Below are 12,275 nucleotides of genomic sequence, written 5' to 3'. Positions count from 1 at the left end.
CAGCAAAGGAAAAAACCTAAGAACAAGGTTCTAACAGTACTAGTGTTGAGCCACCCCCGTAGTGTTCGAGTTCGGTTCGGTTCGTCGAACACCCGTGTGTTCGCCGAACTGTTCGTCGAACACCTTCAAACACCGTTAAAACCAATGGCAGGCAAACAAAAACACATAGAAACACATAGAAAACACCTTCAAAGGTGTCCAAAAGCTGACAAACTGCTCAGAAGACACAACTAACACATGGAAAAGTGACAAGTACATATAGTCATGCGAAAAGAAAAGAGGTGGAGGAGTAAAAGGAGGGGGAGACACAGATATAGGCATGTCATGCCCTTCTAAAATCCAAAAAGTGAGAAGCCGAGACGGCCAGTCCGCTCCTGCCCGTGCCACCTCCGTGTCGCCGGGTTTGTGCCAGAGCCGCGGTGAACCCTGACGGCCAGCCCCCCTCTCCCAATACTGGTGCCTGTCCGCTGGTGGGTCGAGAGAGCCCCCCTGTGGTGGAGGCAGCTCTAAGCTTTTTAATTTAAATTGTCCCTCTAATTTTGAATGAATACACTTTAAATCCATTTACAAGGATCTATTGGAGGGCAAGTCTCATGCCAGCAGCCGCGTAATTCCAGCTCCAGTAGCGTCCACTAAAGCTTCTGCAGTTAAAAAGCTTTTATAAGGATCGAGCTCGGCTGTCCACCGCAAGGCATCCTAGTGCCAGTCCCAGCCCCTATGCCTTGGGGTGCCTCCTGATGCTCTTCACTAAGTATCCCGTGGTCCCGAAGCATTTCCTTTGAAAAAATTAAGTGTCCAAACTACAGGTGGTGTAGCTTGCTTAACAGCCGGGATAATCCGCTGACTAGCAGACACTGCTACTAGGCACAAAGTATTTCCTGGGCTAGATGCAGTTAAAAATTTGTAAGTAGATACTCTCGTTGGATGCTGAGAAAGCATTCCATAGAGTCTCCTGGCACGCCATATATGATTCTCTTAAAAAGCTTGGGGTAGGGGTCTAGGGGACCCTTTTATAGCCAAAATCACGGCCCTGTATCACAATACGTCACCTAGGCTGAAGATAAATGGAACTGTAGCACCGAGGGCTCGGTTGCTACAGACGTATTGCACCTCACCCAGAGGTGTGATATCTCACTCTCAGATAAGGATGGAGTGTGGATCAGGACCCGACACCTGCATGCATTACACCACATTGCCGTGGGGCAGGGCGACCAATATGCCCCTGAGATGGGCACGACAGTCCCTGTCCCTGGCTGGAGTGGGGGGAGGGAACACTGAGGAAGGGGAACCCTGCAGTGCAGGAGCAGGGAGGAAGCAGTTCCTGGGTGCATTGAGAAGGGAGTATAAAAGGTGGGCACCATCTTAGTTCAGTGCAGAGAAGTCTGAGCAGAAGTGGCAGGGAGCAGGGGCTCTGCATGAGCTCTGCTCCGGAGGCGGGCCTAGTAACAGAGGCCCAGGCCTGCAAGAGGGAGAAGGAAGGAAGAGGAGCGGAGAAGGCTCCAGGAACGAGGAATGAAGGGATCCCAGGGGTGCGGACGGGCGAGTCGCCACCGCACGCCCGAATCCACCTGCGTGGAGGGGTCAGGCCAAAGGGGGAGACCGGTCCCCGAACTAGTGGAGGCAGGAAATGACCCTCAGCTAGAAACCGGAGGCTCTGACATTTTATGTGGCGCAGCCCCTTGCTCCACCCGCTAGGAAGGCACCACATAGGGTCAGGGAAACTGGCGCCAAGTTTACCAAGAGGAGGCCCGAGGCAGCCAGACAGAAGTGTTGGTAAGAAAGGCCAGACAAAGGACACACAAAGGGGGTCCTGTGAAGCGCTCCAAAGTTATCTGGGAGTTGTCTGAGCCCCTCACCTGGTGAGCACAGTACGACGTGGGCAGCCGTTACCTGCAGACGTGGTCTGGATAATAAGAACTGTGAGTAAAGGCCCTGAACTGCATCACTGACTCTGTGTCGTTACTGCTGCTGCCCTGCACCATCACCCCCATCCTCCGCATACACTGCCCTGAGGCTATACTCCTCCCGTGGGGAGTTATGCTACGCTCTGCTGCACCCACAACACCAGCCTTAGCGGTCTGCCCTGTAGCGGCGGTTCACTCTGACCGCAATCCACGGGTGGCGTAGTCGGACATTTAAACATCAAAACCACATAAATAGTTCCGCCACTGGTTTGACCGCCCTGAGCCACGGAACCGGATCGCCGCCATGAAGACTACAACCACCAGCATCCACCAAAAAGGGTCCGGCTCCGGGTGTCCCAAGGCCCAGGGGGTGCGTCAGAACATTTTCATCACCTTTCACAATCACCAATGGGACAAGGCAGGGATGTCCTCTGTCCCCTCTCTTATACATCCTAGTGACGGAGCACCTGCTCTCATCAATTCGCCATAACCCCAATATTAGGTGGATTGAGGTGGGAGGCACCGAGTACAAGTGCTCTCTATTTGCTGATGATGTCCTAGTATATATCACTCAATCACATATATCCATCCCTGCTGTTATGGCTGAAATAGATCACTTTGTTACATGGTAAAATTTTAAAATCAATGCAGCGAAGTCTGAGGCCCTCGATGTCTCCCTCCCTAAATCCATATAGGATTCCATCCAGTCCAACTTTCCCTTTGCCTGGCCCTCACAGGGTATCAAATACTTAGGAATTCCTATTCATAGAGACCTCTCCCATCTATGTTATCTTAATTTTGGGCCCTTTATTGAACAATTCCATACAGACCACGGTTGGCAAGTTAGAACTGTAAGATTCACTACGTGAACCACTGGTGTTTTGTGGAAAAGCACATGTACACCGCGTTCCAAATTATTATGAAAAAAGTGTTTAGGAGTGATAAGGGAAGAATTTGTTTGTTTGTCAGTTAAACTCATTGATGGTGATGTGTGTCAGGGCTCTTTATATCACTGTAAGCAATTGCAGACACCTGTGCTAATTAGTTTGGCAGGTGTGTCCAATGAAAGGCAAGACTACTTAAGAAGGCTCTCTCACATTATTAAGCAGCCTACATTTTCTGCCAAAATGGGAAAGAAAAAGGATGTGTCGGCTGCTGAGAAGCAACAAATTGTGGAGTGTTTAGGTCAAGGCATGACTACAATCAACATTGTGCGATGATCAGGATGAAGTGTCTTGGCAATCAAGAAGTATGTAGCTGATTCACAGTACACACGTGTGCGTGCTGATAAGGGCAAATTGAGGACTCTTTCCTACAGGCAATTACGTCAGGTTGAAACAGCAGCGGCAAAAAAGCCTTGTCATAGCAGCAGACAAGTTTTTGAAGCTGCTTGTGCCTCCAACGTCCCCCGAACAACAAGATGCAGGGTCCTTCAGAGGTTTGCAGCTGTGCATATGCCATCCTGTCGACCTCCTCTATCCACTTCACACAAGCAGAAACGGCTCCAGTGGGCCAAACATTACATGAAGACTGATTTCAAAACTGTTTTGTTCACGGATGAGTGCCGTGCAGCGCTCGATGGTCCAGATGAATGGAGTGGAGGATGGCTGGTTGATGGACACCCCACGCAAACACGGCTACAGCGCCAACAAGGAGGAGGTGGAGTAATGTTTTGGGCTGGAATCATGGGGAGAGAGATTGTCGGCCCCTTTAGGATCCCTGAAGGCGCTAAAGATGAACTCCATAATGTATGTGGATTTTCTCAAACAGCACTTCCTGCCATGGTTCAAGAAGAAGAACCGTGTATTTCACAGCAAGATCATTTTTCTGCATGATAATGTACCATCTCATGCTGCACATAAAACATCTGCATCTCTGGCTGATATGGGCATAAAAGGGGACAAACTTATGGTGTGACCCCCATGCTCCCCTGACCTCTACCCCATTCAGAACCTTTGGAGCATCATTAAAAGGAGTGTCTATGATGGCGGGAGGCAGTTCACATCTAAGCAACAGCTCTGGGAGGGTATTCTGTCCTCATGCAAAACAATTGAAGCAGAAACCATCCAAAACCTGACAAATTCAATGGACGAGAGAGTTCAGAAGCTCCTTTCGAACAAGGGGTCCTATGTGAAAATGTAACATCACCTAGAATAAAGTTTTGAGTTGAAAACTGTTTGATTTCAGTTTCTAACAACCTGCTAATGCTTATAATTTCAAAAATGACCATTTTTTTGGTCTTTATTAAAATGAAAAGGTTGATCGAAAAGTTTGGGGGATCTAAGAGTGTGGCAACCCAGTAGTCATGATTACTTCGAATTCTGACAATATGAGGGTCATGCTGCAGGTAGTGCAGCAAGAAGGCACTTATGTGTCTTGCGCATCTCGGAGCCCCAAAATTATTTTCCGGGCTAGATGCAGCTAAAAATTATTTTTAATTTTAAATCTGGTGAAGCTTATTATAGATGGCCTAATAGGATCAGTGCTGCACACTGCTACAAAGCCCAAATTATTTTCCAGTCAAGATACAGATAAACATGATTAGTAATTTGAAAGCTTAAAACGGTTGGTAGGGTGATTTTAACCAATCATCAAGCTTTTACTCTCCCCAGGATGACACAGGGGTAGAAAAGTCGTTTCGGATCCATGATTTGTTCATCTTTATGAACGTGAGTCTGTCTACATTATCAGTGGAGAGCCGCGTGCGCTTATCTGTCAGCACACCACCAGCAGCGCTGAACACACGTTCAGACAGAACGCTGGCTGCGGGGCATGACAAGATCTCCAAGGCGTAAGTGGCTAGCTCCGGCCATTTATCCAGATTGGAAGCCCAAAAAGAGCAAGGGTCCAGTGACACAGTCGTGGCTTCAATGTTTACTTGGAGATACTCCTGTACCATCGTCTCTAGGCGTTGACTATGTGTCAGACTTCTTGTCTCCTGTGGCCTTGCAAAGGATGGGCTAAAAAAGTGGTGAAATGATTCCGCAAAATTGATGTTACCAGCAGATACTGTGGTTCTGTTACGGTTTGAGTGCTGAACACTTGACGGTCCCACGGTTGGCAAGTTGGAACTGTGAGATTCACTACGTGCACCACTGGTATTTTGTGGAAAAGCACATGTAAGATTCTACAACAGTCTCTGCTGATACTCCTGCATGCGTGCATCCCTTTCTATGGCAGGAATAATTTCTGCAAATTTACTTTTGTACCGGGGATCTAACAGTGTGGCAACCCAGTAGTCAGGATTATTTCTAATTCTCACAATTTGAGGGTCATGTTGCAGGTAGTGCAGCAAGAAGGCACTCATGTGTGTTGCGCATCCAGGAGCACCAAGTCCCTGTTGTGTTGGTGGCGAGGTAGCAATCATGCTTCCTTCCTCTGTCCTCTCCCCCCAACCTCGCACAACAGAAATGTGATCAAGGTCTCCCTCATCTGATGAGTCTTCCATCAGTTCGTCCTCCACTTCTTCCTGGGCTCCTGCACCTTCCTCACTAGTTTGGCTGCTACCATGCGCCCTGGTAAAATCATCTCCCCCACCCTCACATGCCTGCCGCCTTGGTGCTGCCGACCGTCTGGACCTTGCAGATGTTAGCCCTTCCGCATACAACTCCTCCTCCTCTACTTCCTCCACCTCCTCTTGTGCCACCACCTGACTCCGAATTCTGTTTAACATGTGCTCCAGCATGTAAATCACCGGAATAGTCATGCTGATAATGGCATCGTCAGCACTAAACATCTTCGTCGCCATTTCAAAACTGTGCAGAAGGGTGCATAGGTCCCTGATCTGAGACCACTCCTCCAGCGTGATTTGCCCCACCTCTGAATCTCGTTGGCCCAGGCTATACGTCAGAACGTATTGCACCAGGGCTTGTCGGTGCTGCCACAGTCGCTGCAACATGTGCAGAGTTGAATTCCACCGGGTAGGCACATCGCATTTTAGCCGGTGAAGTGGCAGGCCCAACGACTTCTGTAGAGATGTAAGTCGCTGAGCTGCGGGATGCGAACGGCGGAAGTGAGCACACAGCGACCGTGCCCTCTGCAGAAGGCCATCTAGTCTGGGATAGTGGGCTAAAAATTGCTGGACAACCAGGTTCAACACGTGAGCCATACAAGGCACGTGTGTGACATTGCCCCGGCGAAGGGCCGCACCCAGGTTTGCAGCATTGTCGCACACGGCCTTCCCTGGTTTCAGGTCCAGTGGAGACAACCATTCATGAAATTGGTTCTCCAGAGCTGACCACAACTCCTCAGCTGTGTGACTCACATTTCCCAGACATTTCAATGTAAAAACTGCCTGATGACGTTGAGCCCTACTGCCAGCATAGTAAGGAGGTGTGCAGGATCCCTTCTGCGCAGTTAGAAAGCTTGTGGCATGACCAGACAGGCTTTGGGTGCAGGTGGAAGACCGAGAGGAGGTTGAGGAGGCAGAAGCAGTGGAGGAAAAATGACATAAAGAGGATTGACGCACAACTCGTGGGGACGGCAAGACTTGGACAGCAGCCCCTTGTCCTGCTGTCACCATAGTTACCCAGTGCCCAGTCAGCGACATGTAACGCCCCTGTCCATGCCTACTCGTCCAAGTGTCTGTGGTGAAATGCACCCTGTCACACACAGAGTTTCTCAAAGAAGCGGTGATGTTGTGTGCGACATGCTGGTGGAGCGCAGGCACACCTTTCTTTGAGAAGTAGTGCCGACTGGGCATCTGGTACTGGGGCACTGCGACGGACATAAGGTCTCGAAAATCCTCTGTGTCCACCAGGCGGAAAGGCAGCATTTCTGTAGCCAAGAGCTTGCAGATGGTGAAATTCAACCTCTTAGCTTTCTCATGGCTAGGAGGAAATGGTCTTTTACTTGTCCACATCTGAGGGACCGAGGGCTGGCTATTGTGCTTAGACGGGGTTGATAAGGGTGTCCCCGGCAAACTGCCGGTCTGTGAGGAAGATGCAGGCGGACATGTTAGGTTGCCTTGATCCAAAGGTGGTGCTATCGATGTCGGACAGCGTTCAAGACCAGCTGGTGTTACCACCTTCAAAGAAAATGATGACCTGCCAATCACGCTGGCTGTTGCGGGTAAAGAGGTGGCAGGTCTGCGCCCCAAAACAGGTGTGACTGCTGTCCCCCCAGTCACAGAGGATGAAGAGGCCGTGGATGCACAAGATATGGCAGACGGTGGTTGGCCCGGCCGGCTAGACCGCATTGTAGCACACTGAGCTTCCCACTGCAACTTATGCTTCATGTCCATGTGCCGGTTCATGCATGAAGTACTCAAACTATGTATTTTTTGGCCTCTACTTAGCTTTTGCTGACAAATGTTACAGATAACACGAGTTGGGTCATCTTTATATATCTGAAAAAATGCCCAGGCTATGCAAGGCTTAGCACCCATGCGACCTGAAGAGCCACCACGACTTGTGGTGAGAGGCAGAGTTGTGTTTGAGGATGCAGTTGTTGACGTGCTTCCAGTACTACGTCTCTGTCCAGGAAGGCGCAACCTGACCTCGTCGTCACTAGCATCTTCCTCCACCTCCTCTGCTGACCTCATCTCTTGGCTGACTGTGGGTTGACAGTAAGTGGGATCTCCGACCTCATCATCATCACCCTGTGCGTTATCACACCCGTCGTCCTCAGAGCCAACCTGTTCCTGCCCTGACAAAAAACTAAAGTTGTCGCTCCAATCAGGTATTTGAGTCTTATCATCGTCTTCCTCATTGTCTCCACCAACAGGAGTTACAGTTTGGGAATGAGGGTCTACATTATGGTCAGAACCTTCTGCGTCTGGTCCTGGATCCGACTCATAAAGATTCTGGGCATCAGTGCAGATCATTTCCTCGTCTGGATTCACAGAAGCGCTGGAGTCGACCTCTGATTCCCAGGCTATAGTATGAGTAAACAGCTCTGCAGACTCAACCATCTGTTCTACCTCATACTCAGACGGGCAGCTGGAGATTTGGGAGCTGTGAGGAAGCAAGTGCGATTGGGGTGACACCTTTGAGGACTGGAGTATTTGTGATGTTGAAGTTGATGTGGAGGAGAGCCCACTTAAAGGAGCACTTGATATCCGTTGAAGCACCTGCTGTTTTTGTGCCTCATCTGGAATTTGTAGCGATTGGCGTGGCCGTAAGAAAGGGATCTTATCACATTGTCCGCTAAAAGAAGTAGACATTTTAGTTTGGCTGGAAGATGGTCTTTCTTCTGCACCTACCCCACGGACACAACCTTTTTTCCCCTTCCCAACACGCCTATTCCCCTTTCCACCAGCAGCAGGCCTTTTTCCACTCATTTTGGTGGTTAACTAATTCACAACTCTGGAGTTGTTTGCACAAAAAAACAATGGATGGTAACCGAGCAGAGCTGAGTGGCCAAACTGTGGTATTAGGCCAAAACTATTGGCTGGGTTAGATGTAGAAAAAAATTATTTTTAATTTGCAACCTGATGGAGGTCAGTATAGATGGACTAATAGACCAAGTCCCACACACCGCTAGAAGCCCAAATATTTTTTCAGAGCTAGATGCAGAAAATTTTTTTATTCAATTTGCAACCTGATGGAGGTCAGTATAGATGGACTAATAGACCAAGTCCCACACACTGCTAGAAGCCCAAATATTTTTTCAGAGCTAGATACAGAAAAAAATTATTTTTAATTTGCAACCTGATGGAGGTCAGTATAGATGGACTAATAGACCAAGTCACACACACTGCTAGAAGCCCAAATATTTTTTCAGAGCTAGATGCAGAAAAAAAATATTTTTAATTTGCAACCTGATGGAGGTCAGTATAGATGGACTAATAGAACAAGTCCCACACGCTGCTAGAAGCCCAAATATTTTTTCAGAGATAAATGAAGAAAAAAATTATTTTTAATTTGCAACCTGATGGAGGTCAGTATAGATGGACTAATAGACCAAGTCCCACATACTGCTAGAAGCCCAAATATTTTTTCAGAGCTAGATGCAGAAAAAAATTATTTTTAATTTGCAACCTGATGGAGGTCAGTATAGATGGACTAATAGAACAAGTCCCACACGCTGCTAGAAGCCCAAATATTTTTTCAGAGATAAATGAAGAAAAAAATTATTTTTAATTTGCAACCTGATGGAGGTCAGTATAGATGGACTAATAGACCAAGTCCCACACACTGCTAGAAGCCCAAATATTTTTTCAGAGCTAGATGCAGAAAAAAATTATTTTTAATTTGCAACCTGATGGAGGTCAGTATAGATGGACTAATAGACCAAGTCCCACACACTGCTAGAAGCCCAAATATTTTTTCAGAGCTAGATGCAGAAAAAAATTATATTCAATTTGCAACCTGCTGGAGGTCAGTATAGATGGACTAATAGAATGATGCTATGCCCAAAAGATTTTACTTCACTAGGTGCAGTAAAAAAATTGGTATTCTATACACAGGTGGTATATCTTGCAACACAGATAGGCTACTCCACTGACTAACACACTCTGCAATAGGCCAAAAAGGATTAGCTTTGCTAGATTCAGCCAAATGCTGTGAAAAAAACTTGCACAGCACTGGCACAGACCTGCCTGGCAAAAACTGATAGGAACTGATGTAACCTAGTCCTGAAAAGGACTCCAATTACAATTAGTCTTTACTCCCACAATCTATCTATTTAAGAGCACAGACCTGCCTGATAAAAGTCGTAGGAAATGCTGTAACCTAGTCCTTAAAAGGACTGCAATCACAACTATTCCCTACTCCCAAGCTATCTGTATATTTGTGCGAAAATTGGCTTGAAATTAACAAGGTATAGTGCACACAGCAACAGCGGTGCCGTCTAACACGCAGCTGCAGCAGTGAGAAAATGGTGGCAACGGGGAAAATGGCTTGGTCTTATAGGGCAAGGACATGTGACATACACTGCCAATCACACATGCCCTTGCTTGTGTGAAAAAAAGCACTTCGCTCCGTGTGTGCGCTGCTGATAGGCTGACAGATTGCACCTCCCCACTGCAAATGCGGGAAAGAGAAAAAAAAATGGAGATCTTCATTGTTCCTGCAGAGATCCATCCCCTGCCCCTCCCCCCGCCCCGCTGTACACTCAAACTGCGTATTAACATTAATTTTCATCATTACTGAGAAAAAATCCAGTTATGATTTTGGTGCACGAACAGTTATCGAACATAACCTCGAACAGCCGAATTTTTCTCAAATTGTTCGTGTTCGCCGACCGGCTCGAACACCGCCCAAAACAGCTCGAATTTGAGATTGGCGAACAGTTCGAGTAGAACAACGCTCATCTCTAAACAGTACCCCCCCCTTCTAAGAGGATCCTCCGGATCCCCTAGGACCAGGCTTATCAGGAAATCTCCTGTGAAACGCTCTGATAAGTCTGGACGCGGAAACATCATCCGACCTCACCCAAGAGTTATCCTCGGGTCCGAAACCTTTCTAGGCCACAAGATACTGCAAACTACCTCTATACTGTCTAGAGTTAAGGATGCGAGAAATTTCATATTCCCCGTCCTCCACCACCGGAGGAACAGAGGCAGAGGCGTCACAATCCGATACAACAGCTTTTTTCAACAGAGAGACATGAAATACCGGATTAATTCTCCAGGAGGTAGGAACCTCCAACCTAACAGCAGATTGGTTGACAACCTGAAGCACCTTAAAGGGCCCTACAAACTTGGGACCCAATTTCTTAGAAGGAATCCTCAACCGCAGATTCCTAGAGGACAACCAAACCATGTCACCAACAGCGAACAAAACCTCCTGTCGTTTCCTATCAAAGTAGTCTTTAGATTTTCTGTTGGCCTCCTGAAGATTACCACGCACATCCGTCCAAACTCTCTCCAAATCACCGGAAAAATTCTCCTCCTCAGGCACGGCAGATCCCAACTTGGAGAACGACCCAAACGACGGATGTCTCCCAGAACAACAAAAAAAAGGCGAACAACCAGCAGAAGAAGATGTATGATTGTTCAGAGCAAATTCAGCAAGTGGCAGAAACTCAGACCACCCCTCTTGATTGTCTGCCACAAAACAATGCAAGAACTGCTCCACATCCTGGTTTTTCCTTTCTGTCTGGCCATTAGATTCAGGATGATATCCTGACGAGAACGACAAATGAACTCCCAACCTGTCACAAAAGGCACGCCAAAAACGAGCCACGAACTGAGGACCCCTATCAGAAACAATGTCAGTAGGAACGCCATGAAGTCTGACAATTTCCTTGACAAAGGCCTTAGCGAGAGTTTTAGCGCAGGGCAGTTTGACGAAGGGAACCAAGTGACACATCTTGCTAAAACGGTCCACGACCACCCAGATGACAGTAAAACCCTCAGAGGGGGGAAGGTCAGTTATAAAGTCCATAGCCAAATGTGTCCAAGGAGCACTGGGAACCTCCAAAGGACAGAGCAACCCCGCAGCAGGAGTATGTGAGGACTTAGATCTAGCACATATAGTACATTGGCGCACCCACTTAATGACTTCCTTCTGCCATCCAGGCCACCAAAAACTGCGACCCACCAGTCTCTTGGTCTCAGAGATTCCGGGATGACCTGCCAACCGAGATTCGTGACACTCAACAAACAAATCTCTCCTAAAGGTCCCAGGCACAAACAACCTCCCATGAGGAGTGTTAGATGGGGCATTCTCCTGTGCTTTAAGAATCTCATCTTCCAAAACGGAGTCCAAAGCAGCTATCACAACACCTTCTTGTAAAATGTTCTCCTCTTTCTCAGCACCGACTATGGGAGAAAAACTGCGAGACAAGGCATCCGCCTTAACATTCTTAGTACCAGGGATGTAAGTAACGGAGAAATTAAACCGCGAGAAAAACAGTGCCCACCTAGCCTGACGGGCATTCAGGCGCTTGGCAGCATCAAGATATATCAGATTTTTATGATCCGTAAGAACCTGAACGGGAAATTCCGCACCTTCCAAGAAGTGGCGCCAGTGTTCAAATGCGAGTTTAATAGCCAATAATTCCCGATTACCAATATCGTAATTCAGTTCAGTCTCCGAAAAAAAATTTAAAAAAAAGGCACAGGGATGTAATCCATCCCCGTTATCCTGAGACAATACTGCGCCAACCCCCACAGAGGAAGCATCAACCTCAACCAAAAACGGCTTAGTCACATCAGGCTGCATAAGGATGGGAGCAGAGGTGAACCTCTCCTTGAGATACACAAAAGCTTCAATGGCCTCAGAAGACCACTGAACCGCATCAGCACCTTTCCTGGTGAGATCGGTCAGAGGTTTGACAATACTAGAAATTTTTTTTATGAATTTTCTGTAATAATTGGCGAAACCCAAAAACCTCTGTATCGATTTCAAACCAATAGGCCTAGGCCATTCCTGTACAGCTTGAACTTTAACCGGGTCCATCTCAAAACCTTCGCTGGAGATAATG

Source organism: Phyllobates terribilis, unplaced genomic scaffold (assembly GCF_046119375.1).
Source record: "Phyllobates terribilis strain yellow unplaced genomic scaffold, ASM4611937v1 Scaffold_2__4_contigs__length_985480577, whole genome shotgun sequence".
Classification (NCBI taxonomy): domain Eukaryota; kingdom Metazoa; phylum Chordata; class Amphibia; order Anura; family Dendrobatidae; genus Phyllobates; species Phyllobates terribilis.
The sequence above is the reverse complement of the archived record's forward strand: the minus strand, read 5'-3'. Positions refer to the sequence as shown.